The sequence below is a fragment of the Panthera tigris genome, chromosome A3 (assembly GCF_018350195.1).
Source record: "Panthera tigris isolate Pti1 chromosome A3, P.tigris_Pti1_mat1.1, whole genome shotgun sequence".
NCBI lineage: Eukaryota > Metazoa > Chordata > Mammalia > Carnivora > Felidae > Panthera > Panthera tigris.
In genome coordinates, this window is record NC_056662.1 from 125,014,336 (window position 1) to 125,031,302 (window position 16,967).

General features: G+C 38.0%; 1 long non-coding RNA gene across 1 annotated transcript in view; it reads right to left on the bottom strand.

Annotated features, from left to right (window-relative positions):
* LOC122237072 overlaps positions 1–8,016 on the bottom strand; it is a 42,211-nt gene extending 34,195 nt beyond the window's left edge. Inside the window, exon 1 of the long non-coding RNA XR_006215279.1 lies at positions 7,833–8,016. This is a non-coding gene — a long non-coding RNA (uncharacterized LOC122237072). The remainder of the gene's footprint in view (positions 1–7,832) is intronic.
* Positions 8,017–16,967: the final 8,951 nt, after the last annotated feature.

Genomic DNA, 16,967 nt, shown 5'->3' on the forward strand with positions numbered 1-16,967 from the left:
TATATATAGACATGCATGTATATATGTAACTCAATTGTTCCAACCAGGGACATTGGTCCAATGCCTGGAGTTTCTCTTTTTCTTTCAGGATTCAACATTTGGCTCAATTCCAATGTATTCCCAAGTTTCTGAATCCTGTTCCCACAAAGATCTGTCTTCTTTCTCTGGTTAAAAGAAATGTATGCTGGGCATTCTGCCAAGCACTTGGGGGCCCTGTAGCATTCTGCTGTGACCCCTGGGGTGTGCCCCTTCCCTGTCACTGATTGTAGGAGTGAGGACAGGCCTACCATGGCCCTGCTGGAGCTACACATTGAATTCTGAGGCATAGAAGGTTTATCCAGGCCCAAAAGTGGACTACCCAGATCTGTGTCTCAAGTATCCCAGCCAACTATGTTCTGATGCACTAGCAGTGCCTTATGGAGTGACCCTCAAGAAGAAAAGGAGAGGCCCACCTGTTCTCTCAGGGTCACCATCACTAATGCTATCTCTCACACTAAAACAGCTCCTCATTATTTACAAAACACAGTTACATCCTTGACCTGATGTAAGTCAAATCAGGTTGATAGCATGCAAACAAGTACTCAGTTTATAATGCATAGGCACATGGAGTCCTAGGGGTCATCTTTTGAAGAAGTGTCCTCTTACTGACCTCTATTTATCCTCAAAGGGCCTGGATATACCATTCCTGAGGTTGGGTATTCTTAAACTTAAAGGATGGAAGGGACAAAGGTTGGCTTTTGGCAATATGGAGAAAAACTGAAAGATGTGGAGACTCTATTCTCCCCTTTTATGCCCTGCCCTCATCAAAGTATCTTTTCTACTTCTCCCACAGCCTTCCTCTTCCTCCTGGAAACAACTTCTTTTATAATAAAATTTACTAGTAGTCTCTAATGGCCCTTAAAACTCTGACATTTTATGGTTCTATTTGAATTTCATCCAATTTCTTTTCATGAGATGAAGGTTTGCTATTAAGGAGTTTCAGAAATTCTGGGGTCATTTGGGAGGAGAGGTAGGGGTTTCCCTACCTAAGCAGATTTTATGGTGGATGTCTTCATGGAAACAGGCGGCATCATGGAGCCTGACCACAGAGCCTGATGAGAGGGATGCTCATATATAATAAAAGGTTGTCCAGGCCAAGAGAAAACCACAAGAAACTAAGATTTTTCTACTGATGAACTTCAGCGCAGCAAAACAGATATGGACAGGAACTATGAAGTTAAATACCCCATGCCTCTTGGATTAAGGAGTTCGTTCTCTACTGGTAGAAATATATACATGAATAGATAATTTCAATAAAATATCCTAAGTGATAAAACAGATGTAAGCAAGAGTATTGTGAAAGCACAGAGAAGGGACATTCAGCCAATCTAGGAATTCAGAAAATATTTCTTGGTAGGAATGAAGTCTATTCATGTTACATTTTAAGAGTGCTTTTTGTTTTTACGTCATGCCCTTGTCCTCCCTTTCATAATAACCTCACTCCATTCCTGTGAAGGAGTCAAAGAAAGGAGCATTACCTCAATTGATGGATGGAGACACCAAGGGACAGGTGAAAAAAACAGTTACACAGCTAGTTAATGGCAAGGAAAAAATATTTTTATGCACTTGAGACTGAATGGAATAATGGTAATCTCTAGAGCATTTAGACTTAGAGCAAGGAAAAATGAAGAAGGAGATATGATAGACTGATACGTTACAGCAGTATTTGATTTGCTTCAACCAAAGCTATCCTTTATAGAAATATATACTCTATAATTCAAAAGCACTATCCCTGAGGGGTGGGAGAAATGGATGAAGGAGTTTAAAAGGTAAAAACAAAACAAAAAGAAATAAAACCAAAAAACATAATGCCATTTACAATTATTCCAAAAAAATGAAATACTTATAGATTAATCTTATATAGGATCTCCATGCTGCAATACTAAATTCTCAAGAAAGAAATCAAAGAAATCCTACATAAATGAAGAGACATACATACTATGTTCATGGATGGGAAGTCTCAACATAGTAAAGATGTCAATTCTTCCCAAATTTGTTCATAGGTTTAAACCAATCCTTATCAAAATCCTGTAAGGCTTTTTGTAGATATAGACAACCTTATTCTAAAATTTATGTGAAAAAAGAATTCTGTGTAAATTGTGTCTTTATGCCTATTGGGTTTAATGTTAGTTAACTTTGGAACAGGTATTATTTTCCATTTTCTTCTGAAAGGCATATGAAAAAATTCAATAGTGTAAATAAAGACATAATTTTTCACCTGTTAATTCTCTCTGTTCCTCCCCTGATCATGTTCTGTCTCTCTTTCAAAATAAATAAACTTAAAAATAAAGAACAAAACTCAAACATCAGTGGGCTCTGTTCCCTTGGGCCCTGTGTTACACACACCTTGGATCTCCTTCTAAGATGACTACTTGCTCTTTTGTCTGGTTGTTTCTTTTCCCTATCAGATAGTGAAGTTCATGAGAACAGGATGTTATTCTATTTATTTGCCCAGAATCCAAATGGTAGTTGCTTAGTAAGTGAACAAATGGATGGATAAATAGAGAAATAAACAACAGTGAGGAATTAATCTTAAAAAAAACCAAAAACCAAAAACAAACAAAGAAAAAAAGAAAACAGTGTCAGTGGATTGTCTCCAGCCTCAGCTCCAGGGTATAAGGAGCTGGAAAAAGAAAAGCAGCGTTCCCACACTAATAATGAAAAAGAGTCAGACTAAGTTCAGGTTTACAGCATTTTTCAAATCCACCAGATGATGGAGGTTACAGAGACCTGGCTCAGAATCTAAGGAGGGAGAGTGACTGAAAGGAAAGGGAAGATATAAACATGTACTCACCTGGGATAGGCAGAACCAGACATCAACAAACACAATTCATCTACAATAGCTAACAAATTGGTAAAGGCTAAGGGGGAGCTAGTGGGACAGAGATCACCTCTGGGAGGGTGGGGTCACAGAAATTAGAGGAGGTCACAATATCTATCATACTTGTTCTCCATGAACCCACAGGATGTCCACACCTGGATCACGAGGACCTATCATGGTACAGATCTAAATGAGAGAAATGGTAGCTGTGTAAGAGGGACAAGAACCTCTGTTGGATCTTTCCCTTATACCTGCACCGTGGAACACTGAGGGAGAAGGGCGGCACCACTGGCCTTAGGGCACAGGTGAACATACACTGAAGCTGGGGAAAGGGAAGAGTGGGAGAAAATCCTAGTCCTGGGAAGAGAACAGAGTTAGATGCCGAGCCCACAATTTAGCCAGGGGAGGAGTGGAGAACAAAAGGCCACCTTGCTAGGACACAAGGACATGCAAGCCCAAGCTTTAACTGGAAAAACAGAGACCACACTCCACTACTACTACTAGCAAGCTACAAAGTTTAGAAGAACAAGTAACGAGAGAACACTGCTAGAGAGGGACAGATGAGGAACAAGAGTTTGCAAAGAGACCCTCTCTGAGGTAGAGTAGATATGGAGGACCTAAGACTTGAATCATAGATGTTGCTCTGGTTAACCAACCATATGCCACCCTAGCACAAAGCATCTCTAGAGGAATGTGAAGAATGTGGTACACCGACTGTAACCAAAGCAAAAATAGTAGCACTCAAAAACAGTCAAATATATATTCTTTTCTAGAGAAGATAAAACATTCACCAAGGTAAGCACAGAGAGTTCAACTGCCAAATCTACTAAACATTTAAGGAAGAAAAAACAGCCATTCTACACAACTTCTTCCACGATATAAAAGCAGAAAGAATATTTTCCAAATCATTTTATGAGGCCAGGATTATCCTACTCTGAAAGTGAAATGAAGACATTGTAAGAGAAGAAAGCTACAGAAAAATATCCCCCATTAATATAAAGGTATATCCTCAAAAGAAAACAACTATAGAATCCCTGCCATAAATCTAAATTTTTCCAAAATAAAAAAGTTCTAAAAGTGGCATCAGTGTGCTTAGAATTTCCCCATTAAACAGAACTTTCTTAAATCTTGCATTGGAATTCCTAAACTATTATCTGGATTTGACCCTTTAGCCAGGGTTACACAGGTAAAGGAGTAAAGGAAGAAGAAATCTGGCAGGTAAACTTTTAACAAGTGATCAAAACCAATATCATCAGATGTTACACATTTTAATTCTCGCCACCTGATAGGATACAAATAGAAGATTGAAGTGTCACTTCTGTAACATTTGTGCCAAAAATGCATGGTCTGAATCTACTCAAACCCAAATTCAAAGCCATTCTTCAAAATAACTGACTTTTAGTCTTTGAAACTATCAAAGTCATGATGGTCAAGGAAAGGTTGAAGAACATATTGAAGAAAACTAAAATCAATGTGCAGTTCTGGACAGAACCCTTTTCTGACAGGAATGAATTTGGCCAGTTGATGAAACATGAGTATAGTTATAGGAACATGTTGAGGGAATAATAGCGCATCATGTTAGCAATGTGCTCTCTGATGGCTAAAAATGTTCTTTTTTACTGTCCTTGAAACTTATGGATCAGTTTAATTGTGATTTAGAGATATACACACAAGCTTATTCCTAGCAACACTATACATAATTGCAAAATATTGAAATCAGCCTATGAACTCATACATGGGAGACTGGTTGGATAATCCATGGCACAGCACAGAATGGAGTCTCATGCAACTGCAAGAAAAATTGGGGAAGATGTCTGTGAAATGATATGGCGTGGTTTTCACAATGTATTGTTGATAAGAAAGGGGAAATCACGAGGCACCTCGGTGGCTCAGTGCGTTAAGCATCCAACTCTTGATTTTGGCTCAGGTCATGATTTCATAGTTCATGAGTTCAAGCCTCATGTTGGGCTCTGCACTGACAGTGCTGAGCCTGCTTGGGATTCTCTCTTTCTCCCTCTCTCTGCCCCTCCCCTGCTTGGTGTTCTCTCTCTCTCTCTCTCTCTCTCTCTCTATCAAAATAAAGAAACACTTTAAAAAGTTTTTTTTAAAGGAAAGGGGCAATTGCAAATGATATTTATAACATGCCATTTTTCAAGTAGGGAAGAATAGGACATAATGGAATATACACATATTTGCTAATTTGTGCAAAAGGAAATACAGGAAAGTTCAACCAGAAACTAGTGAGGTTAATTACCTGTAGAGGGTGGATAGAAATGAGGTATAAAGAATTGCAGAATGGGAAAGGAGTAGTAGGGATGAGGAGGAAGTGATACTTGCCTGAGCTTATCATCTGTATGGTTTGGACTGTTAAAACCACTGCAATGTTTGACTTACCCCCAAAATAAGTAAATAATTACTATCATCCAAGGTGTGTGTGTGTGTGTGTGTGTGTGTGTGTGTGTGTGAGAGAGAGAGAGAGAGAGAGAGAGACAGAGAGAGAGAGAGAGAGAGAGAGAGAGAGATGGGGGGGATTCAAAGTAGATCCAAAACAATTGCAAACAGACCTACCTATATTATAAAGAAATAAAATAATCACAGAGAAGAGTCTGAGGAAGGAAATAACATGCACTGGAAAGCATTACTTTGATTGTATGATATAAGGCTAAATAAGGGGCAAAACTTGTTTGCAAATGTACTATTTTTCTACAGGGCTGTAGGTTAACAATTCTAAAGCTACTTTTTGTGTACACAATTATTAAAAAATAGGGGCGTCTGGGTGGCTCAGTTGGTTAAACATCCAACTCTTTGTTTCAGTCAAGTCATGATCTCAGGGTTTGTGAGTTTGAGTCCTGTGTCAGGCTCTACACTGACAGTGTGGAGCCTGCTTGGGATTCTCTGTCTCCCTCTCTCTCTGCCCCTCCCCTGCTCTCTCTCTTTCTCTCTCTCTCCCTCTCTCTCTCTCAAAATAAATAAATAAACATTTAAAAATATTAAAAAAATAAATGAATATATTAAGGAAATTGAGAGCCAGGTTTCTCACTGTTAAAGATGCTACACATAAAGAAATATAAAATAAGCCTCATGGTATTGGATTAGAATCAAAGGTATGAGCATGAACTCATAGCTGCTATATAGAAATAAATATACCTGTGTAGGTATGTGTGTGCTCATATACATACATGTATTTCCTGGCTCTTAATGCTGGGAGGCTCTAGAAGCAATGGTATCCCAGTGCCAGTGGACATCCAGTACCCAGATCTTGATTTCTAAATTCTATTAATAAATGCAAGAAACAGAGAGTCAGAGAAATGAATACTTTTAGGACTGGATCAGGGAATGTACATGAAGAGCCTGGAAGGTCTGGTGGTGCCAGAAATTAAGTAAATGCTCAAAAATAAATAAGGTCATGTCAAAAGGTCATAGTAGTCAACTTAAAGGAGCTCACAATGGCCAATCTGGATAATTTGAACAATGAAGTAAATAATGATAGTAATAGAGTATAACCTGTAGGATAAAATAAATACTCAGGACTCCATGCTTAGATAAATAAATAGGCAGATATATAGAGGAAATGGACATTTTTTAGAGTTCCACTGTAGGAAGAATAATGGAAATATAAAATCAACATTTGGCAAACAGGAAGTAATAATTAATTAAAGAAAATGGAATTATTACATGATACAGAAGATTATTTATCACTCTGGGACCACAACTTGTACTTACCTTAAATTTAATTTTTGAACATTGTAGTTTAATACAATATGTCAAATATTGGTATCTACTTGGGAGTTGCTACTTTTATTCATTCATTTATAAGCAAAACCAAATTTCAAAAAAAGAAGCTCAGAGTTTAGAGATTCTCTTGAAAATTGCTGAAATATGCATTTCCATAAAGAAATCAAAACTGGAAAATAAATATTTTTGAAAGTAATAAACTAGAAATCATTTTAGTAAATGCTGAAACTGACATATTGTGTTTCATGTAATGCTCCTGAGATAGTCCTTTTGTAAAGAAAAAACTGTAGGAAATATAAAGGAAACACAAAATAATAAAAACATTATTGATATAGTACTTCAACAAAATAACTATGGATGCCTGGAGTGCAGATTTTACTACACATAGACTGTAGTGATCTACAGAATATGTACAGTCTAGAAATCCTAACACTCATATTAGAATATTAGAATCACAACTATCTTTGAATACTTTCTATGTGCTTTGTATTGTGTTAAGTATTCTCTGTAGGTTGTTCTCATTTAATAATTACAACAACTCAAGTTCACTCATCTCCAATTTAGTAGTGAAGAAACCACATCTTCACAAATTTCATTATCTTGTCCAAAGCTACATGTGTTACATGTGGCCAAACCAATATTTATAACCCGATCTGTCCAGCACCAAAGCTTTGGGTCAAAAACAGAACAAAGAAAAACCAATACATCCACATGCTAAAGATCCACTAGCAATGCTAAAACATCAGTCACACAGGTTTATTCCTGTAAAAATGGTAATCTTTATTTAAGAACTCATAATTTTAGCAGTAGGAAATTACACATAAAATTTGAGCCAAATCTGGACTTTATTAGGAGAGTGTGTCATCAGAGAAGCTAACAATCCCCTCTGCAAGCAAGCTGTCTTTATGTTTAGTATAGAGATGCTGGACAAGAGAGCATGTCACAGTCTCACTGTTTATGCTTCTTCAAATGAATTCCCTGCATTTTTCTGCAGTGTGACAAAGTCATGAAAATAGAGTGTTATGATTTGGTTAGGAAATGGATGATATCTCTACTGTCTGTTTTCCTTCCTGTCCATCTTTTTGGATTCAAATTAAACAACAACCTCATGACTGTAGCCCAAATGTGTGAAAACAATGGTCAAGGTGAGTGAAACTTCCTGGTGCTGAAAATATCACAAAAGGAAAGCAAATAGAGAAAGCAATGGATGCAGATAGGACATAAAAGGTCATCCAACCTGGTACAGCTGTGTCATCTTCAGGTGGAGTCTGTAGCAGCCCAAAGATTTTAATGGTAAGTGTGTGCAAAGAGGATATCCTGATGAATGAATGTGAAGCCTGGAAATTTCCACAAAGGAGTTGAGAAGACTTTATATCCAGCCAGTTGAGGCTTCTATTTGACCTCGTTCGCTCTGACTTCCAACAGCGTGGCCTATTTGGTTTTCAGAGCTATTTGTTGATTGTGGAGCTGAAATATAACTTGCTCTAGAGTTGGAAGGAAACACATAGGAAACCAAGGTCAGTGTACTGTCTCTCTCCCTAGATTTATTTGTCTGGATCTCAGTCAATGGCAGCTAAGAACTGGGCCACAGAGAGAAGTTTTGACAGGGCAGAGAACACCATGAGAAATTCATCATGCAGATGGTGGGTATAATTTTAAAGAGTTTTCAGCAGAAGTTACAAACTACTTTATAGCTTTAGAAAATGATATATCCCGTTCTGTTTGTTTTTCAGTCATTAAAACCTTTGGCATATTTCAGTGGGGGGCGGGGAGGTTAGAGTATGCAGTGTTCTACCTAAAAGATACCAGGACTACAATCATTATATCTACCCTAAATGCCTTAAGAAAGATAACCAGGAGAATATTTCAATTTATTTTAATTTTAACCACAAAGAAACTGTAAAACTGAAATCTGAACACAAAGCATTGATATCAAAAAAGGCAGTACAAGTTTTCATTATTGTACCTGGCATGGCTGCAAGCCTTAGCAAGTCCTAGACTTCGCTCACACCATATTAATAATTACACTCCCCTATGGAGAGAACCACATCAAATTCTTTGCATGATAATGGTGGCAGTGAAATCATTGAGAAAGGCATTTGATAAAGAATGGCTGTAGATCCTAGTGGCTCAGTAGACTATAAAAGACATCAAAACATTCGATTTTTCTCATAAGACATTACTTTTCAAGGTAACAGGTATGTGGCTGACACCATGAGTTTATTTTTAATTAACATTTTCTCTCATTTCCTTTTCCACCTTCCCTGCTCCACTCTTCACCTGAGCCAAGGGGTAAATATATGCTAATGACACCCGTTAGCTTTGTCTTTACAAACATCAAATTGATGAGCAGACACCCCAAATCCTTCATTAGGTGGGTCATAAACTGAAAGAGCTCTTTGATTATAATATGATGAAAGATTTATTAACAAACATGTATTCAGCTAAATCATAGTATTGGCAGGTTTATGAGATTGTCTCTCCCCAGCTGACAGGTGGGGACTGAGGGCTGGTGTGGGAATGAAAACACTCAATCTGTTAGTGTACTACATAATGATCTAATTACCTCCCAACAGAGGGCCGCACAAGGGTCCAGAAGTTCAGAAAGTTTCTTTGGGTTTGCTAGGTCCTAACACCAAAAAAGAAACATGACCATAGTTCAGGGCACAAAACTAAAGTATGTTAAATGGAATGAACAAGGGTTTCACAGAAGGCATGTAGTCAAGTGACTTATCTAAAAATAGTAAGAAAGGAAAGAAAGAAGGAGGGGCTCTACAAAGTGCCAAGTCAATTGCAAAGGGCCTTAATTCTCCACGTTCCTCTAGCAGAGATTTCTTGCAGACTTTTTCAATATGTAGTGATAGTTAGGAATTTAAAATATAATAATAAATATGCCAAACAGTACACTTAAGTAATATCATGGTAAAAGAAATAATATAAGGGATATATTATTAGCTCATTGAAAATTAAATATTTGTGCATACCTTGAAAAAAAGGATGGACAAAAATCATGTTTATAATATACCACTGGACCAGAGGAAGTTTTTTCCCACTGGACGCTCAGAATTTTAGAGTTTTAACATAAGGTCATATATACGTATAGAGGTATAAGCCTGCAACATGGTGTCTGAGAAACTCTCTGAAAATGGCTTTCAAATTACCAACATTTTCTAACTCACCCCCCCCCCCACACACACACACACAAATACTGAATTGTTTTGTATAGTGAAGTCAAACTATTTTGAATAATCAGAATAATTTTTGATGGGTTTGGGTTTTTTACAAGTATTTTTCTTAAGGTGATTTTTTTTTAATATAAAAGCTTATTTTCTGTTTCTGTTTGTATACTTTCAACCATACATGTCTTTTCCCATTTAATACTATTAGCTATTGAATTGTCAAACAAACAAATTTTCTAAACTAATAATTATAGGTGAAATTAACAATACATGTCTTAGCTTAAAATGAGGCTTTGGCCATAATGTTTGCCATTTAAAGAAAATTTATATGCTTCTGGGTTGATGTTAAAACTGAAGAGTGATATGTAGCATAAAGGGGATTATGTTCTTAACCTCTGTATTTCATGAAGATTGAATGGAGAAAGGAAATTTCTTAGACTCTTAGGACTGAAAGGGACTTTAACAATCTTCTATTCCAACCCTCTCACTCTAGATAGAGTTATATAAGTTCAGATAACTTCTTCAGGCATAGTATCCATAAACATAGCATCCATTTTCCAACACATGTACGCAGATGTGAAACCACAATAGCCTCTTAAAGATGTATCAGTCTTCTGATACTAATAAGATCTCTGTCATCATAAACTTCTATAGGAAACTGAGCCACTAAAGCAGTACTTGACATCAAATAATAGAAAAATATTCTTTAGAGTGTGCGTGTAACAAAAATTTCATTTTCAAGTATAAATACAATCATAATGGCTTTCATGTTTTGAGTACCAGTCACTGTACTAAGCAGTGTGCTGGGTACTTTTCACACAACAGTATCATATGCTAAGAAGATACATGTTGTTTTAAGAACAAAATTCACTTAGCCATTTTATTGCTTTTATCAATTCAGATTCCCAGAAGGAAATATTTACAGGCATATAGATACTTCCCTAGCAGGATTTTAGTAAGAAAGCAGAGGTACTCTGCTGCTTATCATCAAAACAGCAATACTAATAATTATATTAGTGTTAGGGCTTGCTCTGAGGATAAAACAAGACAAGAAATGCAGCTTCTAAGCCAGTAATGATATATAGGTTGCTGACCAATTGTTACTCTCATTATGGTCCCTGATCATAAGATTTTCCACGTTGAATTTGGGGCCTCTCATCATACTCTAACCTTTTATAACACCTCCTCTGGTCCACCTACCAGAGAACTGGAAACCCAGGTATTTAAATGAAGCAAGTACCATGCTTTTAGCTGCCTTATACCTTCATTGATTAATGAAGAAGTATGTTGCCTCCCTAAGAAGATGTGGTTCTCCCTGAGGACAGAGAAGACATCCCTCTCCCCCTGTCTCTTCAAATCTCCAAATCTCCAGAACACGGTGGGAGATGGGAAGTATATTCAATGAACACTTAGCAGCTCATACAGCTGTGGAAATTATGAAACTGTCACTCTACAAGGCGGGTTTCCTAAAACAAAGAATTCAAGATTATTTCTGAGTCATTAAAATATGTTTTATTGGAAACTTTGTGGGAAATGGCCCTTTCTGAGCTATCCCAGGCTCTATCTCTGAGATTTCATTCATCTACAGAAGTTTTGATATCTACACTTTATTTTTTCAAAATTAGATTATAGAATCCCTGTAGTGATAGAATGCTTGGACACTCTACTTCATGGAGGACACTGTGGTCCTTATACCTAAGGAAAAGCAATTGAGATTTCATATAGATGACTGCTACAGGGTCTGCGGCATAATACAACTCAGTGAGTGATTGCTGATAAGGTTTCATGAACATCAGGATGAAATCTATGCAATGATGGAACAGTCAGTAGCCAGATTAATAAGGAGATTATTATAAGGTAGGCAATGGTATTGGGAGTACAAGATCATCCACAAATATTTATTATTTATTAGGTAAGGTATTTGCTAGTTCTGGGGATTAAAAGATGAAAGTAAAACAATTTATAATCTAGTAGGGAATAGATAAAATAACATTTAAAAATGCAACACAGTAAAATCAAAGTGCTACACTGAGAAAACTGGGTTCTGTGGGAATGTGAAGGAGGGTGCTATACTGTGGCACCCTGAGGAGGGAGGAGGTGGGCTCCCTAAGCCTTACTCAGAATAAGGCAAAGGAATGCAGAATGAATGGTCTAAGCAAGGGGAAGGCCTTAAGATGAGCAGTGAGAGGTACTTTAATAGATTGAGAAGAGGAAAAAAAGACTATGTTTCACTATGGCTAAGCAGTGTACCAGAGAGAGATAGCAAGAGATGACATTAATGAAGGGTCTTTTGAAATATGTTAAGGAGTCTGTACCTCATTGTCTGAAGACAATGGGAAATCAACTGAAAAACTGTTAGTAAGAGAATGACATGATCAGCTTTTGTTTCCTAAACATCATTTTGCTTGCAATGAGAAGAATGACTGGAGGGGTCCAAACAGGAGGCATAAAAAACAGTTAGTTAAGAGACTACTGGTAACAATCTGTGGGGACCCTCTTACACTGTTGGTGGGAATGCAAACTGGTGCGGCCACTCTGGAAAACATTATGGAGGCTACTCAAAAAGTTACAAATAGAACTGTTATGATTCAGTAATTGCACTACTAGGTATTTGCCCAAAGGATACAAAAATATAGATTCGAAGGGACACATGCACCTTGATGTTTATAACAGCATTATCAACAATCACCAAATTATGGAAAGAGCCCAAATGGCCATCAAATGATGAATGGATAAAGAAGTTGGGGTGTGTGTGTACCCACACACAATGGGGTATTGCTCAGCCATCAAAAAGAATGGTATCTTACCATTTGCAACAACATGGATGGAGCTGTAGTGTATTATGCTAAACAAAACAAGTCAGTCAAAGAAAGACAAATACCATATGATTTCACTCATATGTGGAACTTAAGAAACAAAATAGATGAACATAGAGGAGCGGGGTGGGGGGGAAAGCAGAGGCAAACCATAAGAGACTCTTAACTATAGAGAACAAACTCAGGGTTGCTGGAGGGAAGGTGGGTGGGGGATGAACTAGATGGGTGATGGGCATTAAGGAGGGCACTTGTTGTGATGAGCACTGAGTATTGTATATAAATGATGAATCACTAAATTCTACTCCTGAAACCAATATTGCACTGTATGTTAACTAACTGCAGTTTAAATAGAAACTTGAAATAAAAATAAACAAATAAATAAGTAAATAAGGCAATTAAAAAATAAGTAAATTAAAAATAAACTAAAATAAAAAAAATCAATGGGAGCGATTATAATAGGCTAACCTGGGACCATAAGAATAAGAGCAAATAAACTGAGAACAAACTGAGGGTTGATGGGGGGGTGGGAAGGAGGGGAGGGTGGGTGATGGGTATTGAGGAGGGCACCTTTTGGGATGAGCACTGGGTGTTTTATGGAAACCAATTTGACAATAAATTTCATATATTGAAAAAAAAAAGAAAAAAAAAGAATAAGAGCAAATACATGAGGACATCATAGCCTCTATCTATATACCTGTATCATCATCATCATCATCATCATCATCATCATCTAGCTCTAGATAGGTAAACAGTTTTATTTGATTTTTTTAATTTAGAAATTTATTTAGGGGGTGCCTGGGTGGCTCAGTCGGTTGGGCGTCCGACTTCGGCTCAGGTCATGATCTCCCAGTCTGTGAGTTCAAGCCCCTCATCAGGCTCTGGGCTGACAGCTCAGAGCCTGGAGCCTGTTTCGGATTCTGTGTCTTCCTCTCTCTCTGACCCTCCCCTGCTCACGCTCTGTCTCTCTCTGTCTCAAAAATAAATAAATGTTAAAAAAAAAAAAGAAAGAAATTTATTTAGTTTTTATGTCTGACCAGATATGGGGAAAGAATAATCAAGGACGACAGCAGATTATGAATTTAAGAAGCTGATTATGATAGTACCGTTGTCTGAGTTGAACAGCTAGGAAAAGGTGAATTTAAGAGTAAAAATAACGACATCAAGTGAAACATATTAACTTTAACATGCTTGTGGGATGACAAAGTGTTTCCATTCATCAGACAATTGAAAATATGGATCTGAAGCATACGGTGGAGAGATAGCTTGAACATGGACATTTAGGAATGATCAATGTCTAGGAAGTGATTAAGTAGTTGACCATGTAAATGATAAGCTGAGGAAAAGAACAGTTTAGTGAAGGAACAAAGGAATCGGTTCACACAGGGAGAATGAGGAAACCCAGAGGAAACTGAGGAGAGTATCATGTCATGAAAGCCAAGGAAAAATATTTTAAGAAGGGGGTTAATTAGGGGCGCCTGGGTGGCTAAGTCAGCTAATCATCCGAATTTGGCTCAGGCCATGATCTCACAGTTCATGAGTTTGAACCAGCATCGGGCCCTGTGCTGACAGCTCAGAGACTGGAGCCTGCTTTGGATTCTGTGTCTCCCTCTCTCTCTGCCCCTCCCCTGCTCATGTTCTGTCTTTCTCCATCTCTCAAAAATGAACATTAAAAAAATTTTTTTTAAAAGAAGGGGGTTAGTTAACTGTATCAAATGTTGCTGAGAAGTCATGACTAACACGAGTGTTCATTGGATACGTTTTTTTAATGTTTGTTTTTGAGAGAGAGAGAAAGACTGTGAGTGGGGGAGGGGCAGAGAGAGAGGGAGACACAGAATCCAAAGCAGGCTCCAGGTTCTGAGCTATTAGCACAGGGCCTGACATGGGGCTCAAACTCACAAACTATGAGATCATGACCTGAGTCAAACTCAGACGTTTAACCAACTGAGCCACCCAGGCTCCCCTAAAAGTGTTCATTAGATTTGATAGCAAGGAGATAGGTGGTAACTTAAAGGGGACAATTTCATGAGATGGTGAGAAAGGGACTAAAGGGAATGAGCTTGGCATTTTACAAAGATGGGGAGTATTCATTACAAAGATGGGGAGTATGCTGCATTTGAAGAATGAATGGAGCTTCTCCTGAGAGAGACATAGTAGAGACTTCTGGAAGAAGAACTAAGATAGGGGTTGTGCCTATTAGCAGGGGGACCTGTGAGGTGTCTAATGTGGCCTGAAGATAGCATTCCTGGAAGGATGTTGGATAGACTAATTCAAGGAAGAACATTCTAGTCTTTGAATATGCCAGAGTGAGACATTTGGACATTGTTCTGTGGGACACGAGGAAGCCACTGACAGCCTACAAATAGGCTATAAGTTTAGAACTAAATTTTAAAAAATATTCTAGGCATAGAATAAACAATGAATAGGAGAATAATTACCATTACTCAATGAATGATAAAAACTAATAGCAATATCCTTTCTCAGTACTGAAGCTGAACAACATCAATACAGTTGCTATGATCATCCATCCATCGGGTAATAAACCATAACTAGATGGTGCTGTGGCCTCACAATGGTTGTGACTTTATGAAGTGCCTGTATATATGGTAAGGATATGTTAAGAGAATTTTGTTTCAATTGTTTCTTTGATGCATTACTTTAAAGCAAGACTATTTTATTCCTAATAAATAGTCAGACGTTCTATATCCAAATGAATGTAGAAAGCAATCCCTTCCAGATTCTATACTTAGTCTACTTTGGAACGTGCCATGAGAACTGGCTTGCAAATCTCTCAAGATAATCTGACTTTTTTTCTTTTCTTTTCTTTTCTTTTTAAAGTTGCATTTCTTTTTTGCTGAGAATGATTATTTGCCAACAATTACCACCGTACCCACTAGCCTGGATTCCTGATGACTCAGACTGCCTCTAAAAGTCACCTTCAAGTGTCAGGTTGGAAACACTGCCTTTTTTAAAAACTTATAAAATAACTTTCAAACAATTTGAAAGTATATTTGAAAAGATGATGCAAAAAGATCTGGCACAACAGTAGCCTGGTTTGAGATGTGCCGGCTGTACTTTGTTTCACAGTTACAACTCTCACTTGCCTAGAAAGGAAAAAAGCCTGCTAGGCAGAGTTCCTCTGGCATGACTTTTAAGTCCCTAAACTAGCTAGAGCCCTATTAACCAATTAACACAGTTGGGTGCCATTTAACAGCCCACACTCTTACTCAGGACCTACATCCTCTATTTGACCTTAGAACAAGAACCATCTTCCATCAAATGCTTGATGCCAACAATTCAGGCATGGGGACACTGATAAGGGAACAGAAGAATTTTCATTTCTGAAAGCAGGACGCCTGAGTCAATTTGTCCCAATTGTATCTGCACAAGGCCTATTATATGGACTGTGATTTCCAGGGATGAAAGCTGTGAACTCCCAGGTCACTTGTAAACTGATCACTCCCCAGTCTTTCCTCCTCCTGCTTTTAAGTGGTTTGAGGCTGGTAAATTGAAACCTGAAGAAACACAGAGCTCTGATCCCGGAGACCTCCAGAGCAAACCTGGACTTTGGCTGATTTGCTGTAGGAAGTAACTGCTTACTTACCTCATAATTAACACCACAAGCTGATCCTTGGGAGATAAAAGTACAGAAGGTCAGGCGCAAGATCATCTAGAGAAGGATTTCACTTAAAGTACTACTTTTAGTAGCTCTCGTGGCGACTTCACTCGAGAAACAACCGGGTGTAATTTCTAAAAATATTACTGTTCATAGAAACGGAGGAAAGGGTGAATTACCTATCAGTGAATATGATCTCAGAAAATCCCCCCTTGATTAATGAAGCCAAAGCACACATCAACCCGGCACTGTATCGAGATACAAAACATGCAGTTTGTACAGTGGCAAGTTGTAACAACTGATGTAACGACATTTCACTGTCCTATATACAAAATGACCTTTCTCCCCTGGTTGGAAGTGTTTACTGGCTTAGCATCCTCCATCAAATAAAGTCCCCTTTGAGCCTGCAGGCTTCTGTGGTCTGGTGGCCTGGCAGACTTTTGTAGCAGCCCTGCTCCCCTCCTTGCCACCACCCTCTCACCCTTACAGTCGGGGGAATACAGCTGAGGTTCCTGCCTCTGTACTTCTGCACAAAATGCCCCTTCACTTGAAATGCCCTCACTGCTTTGTCTATGAGTCAGATTACTCCTCCTCCTCAAGATCCAGCTAAAGAATTACTTGTCCACAAAGCCTTCTCCACCTATATCTGCAACATACTCCTTTTCTGATATATTGCAGCTTATAGATATTGCATTGCTATCGTGGGAAATATCAATCTCTCCTATAATTTGTTCGTTGATAGATATCAAAATTATAGGAATTGA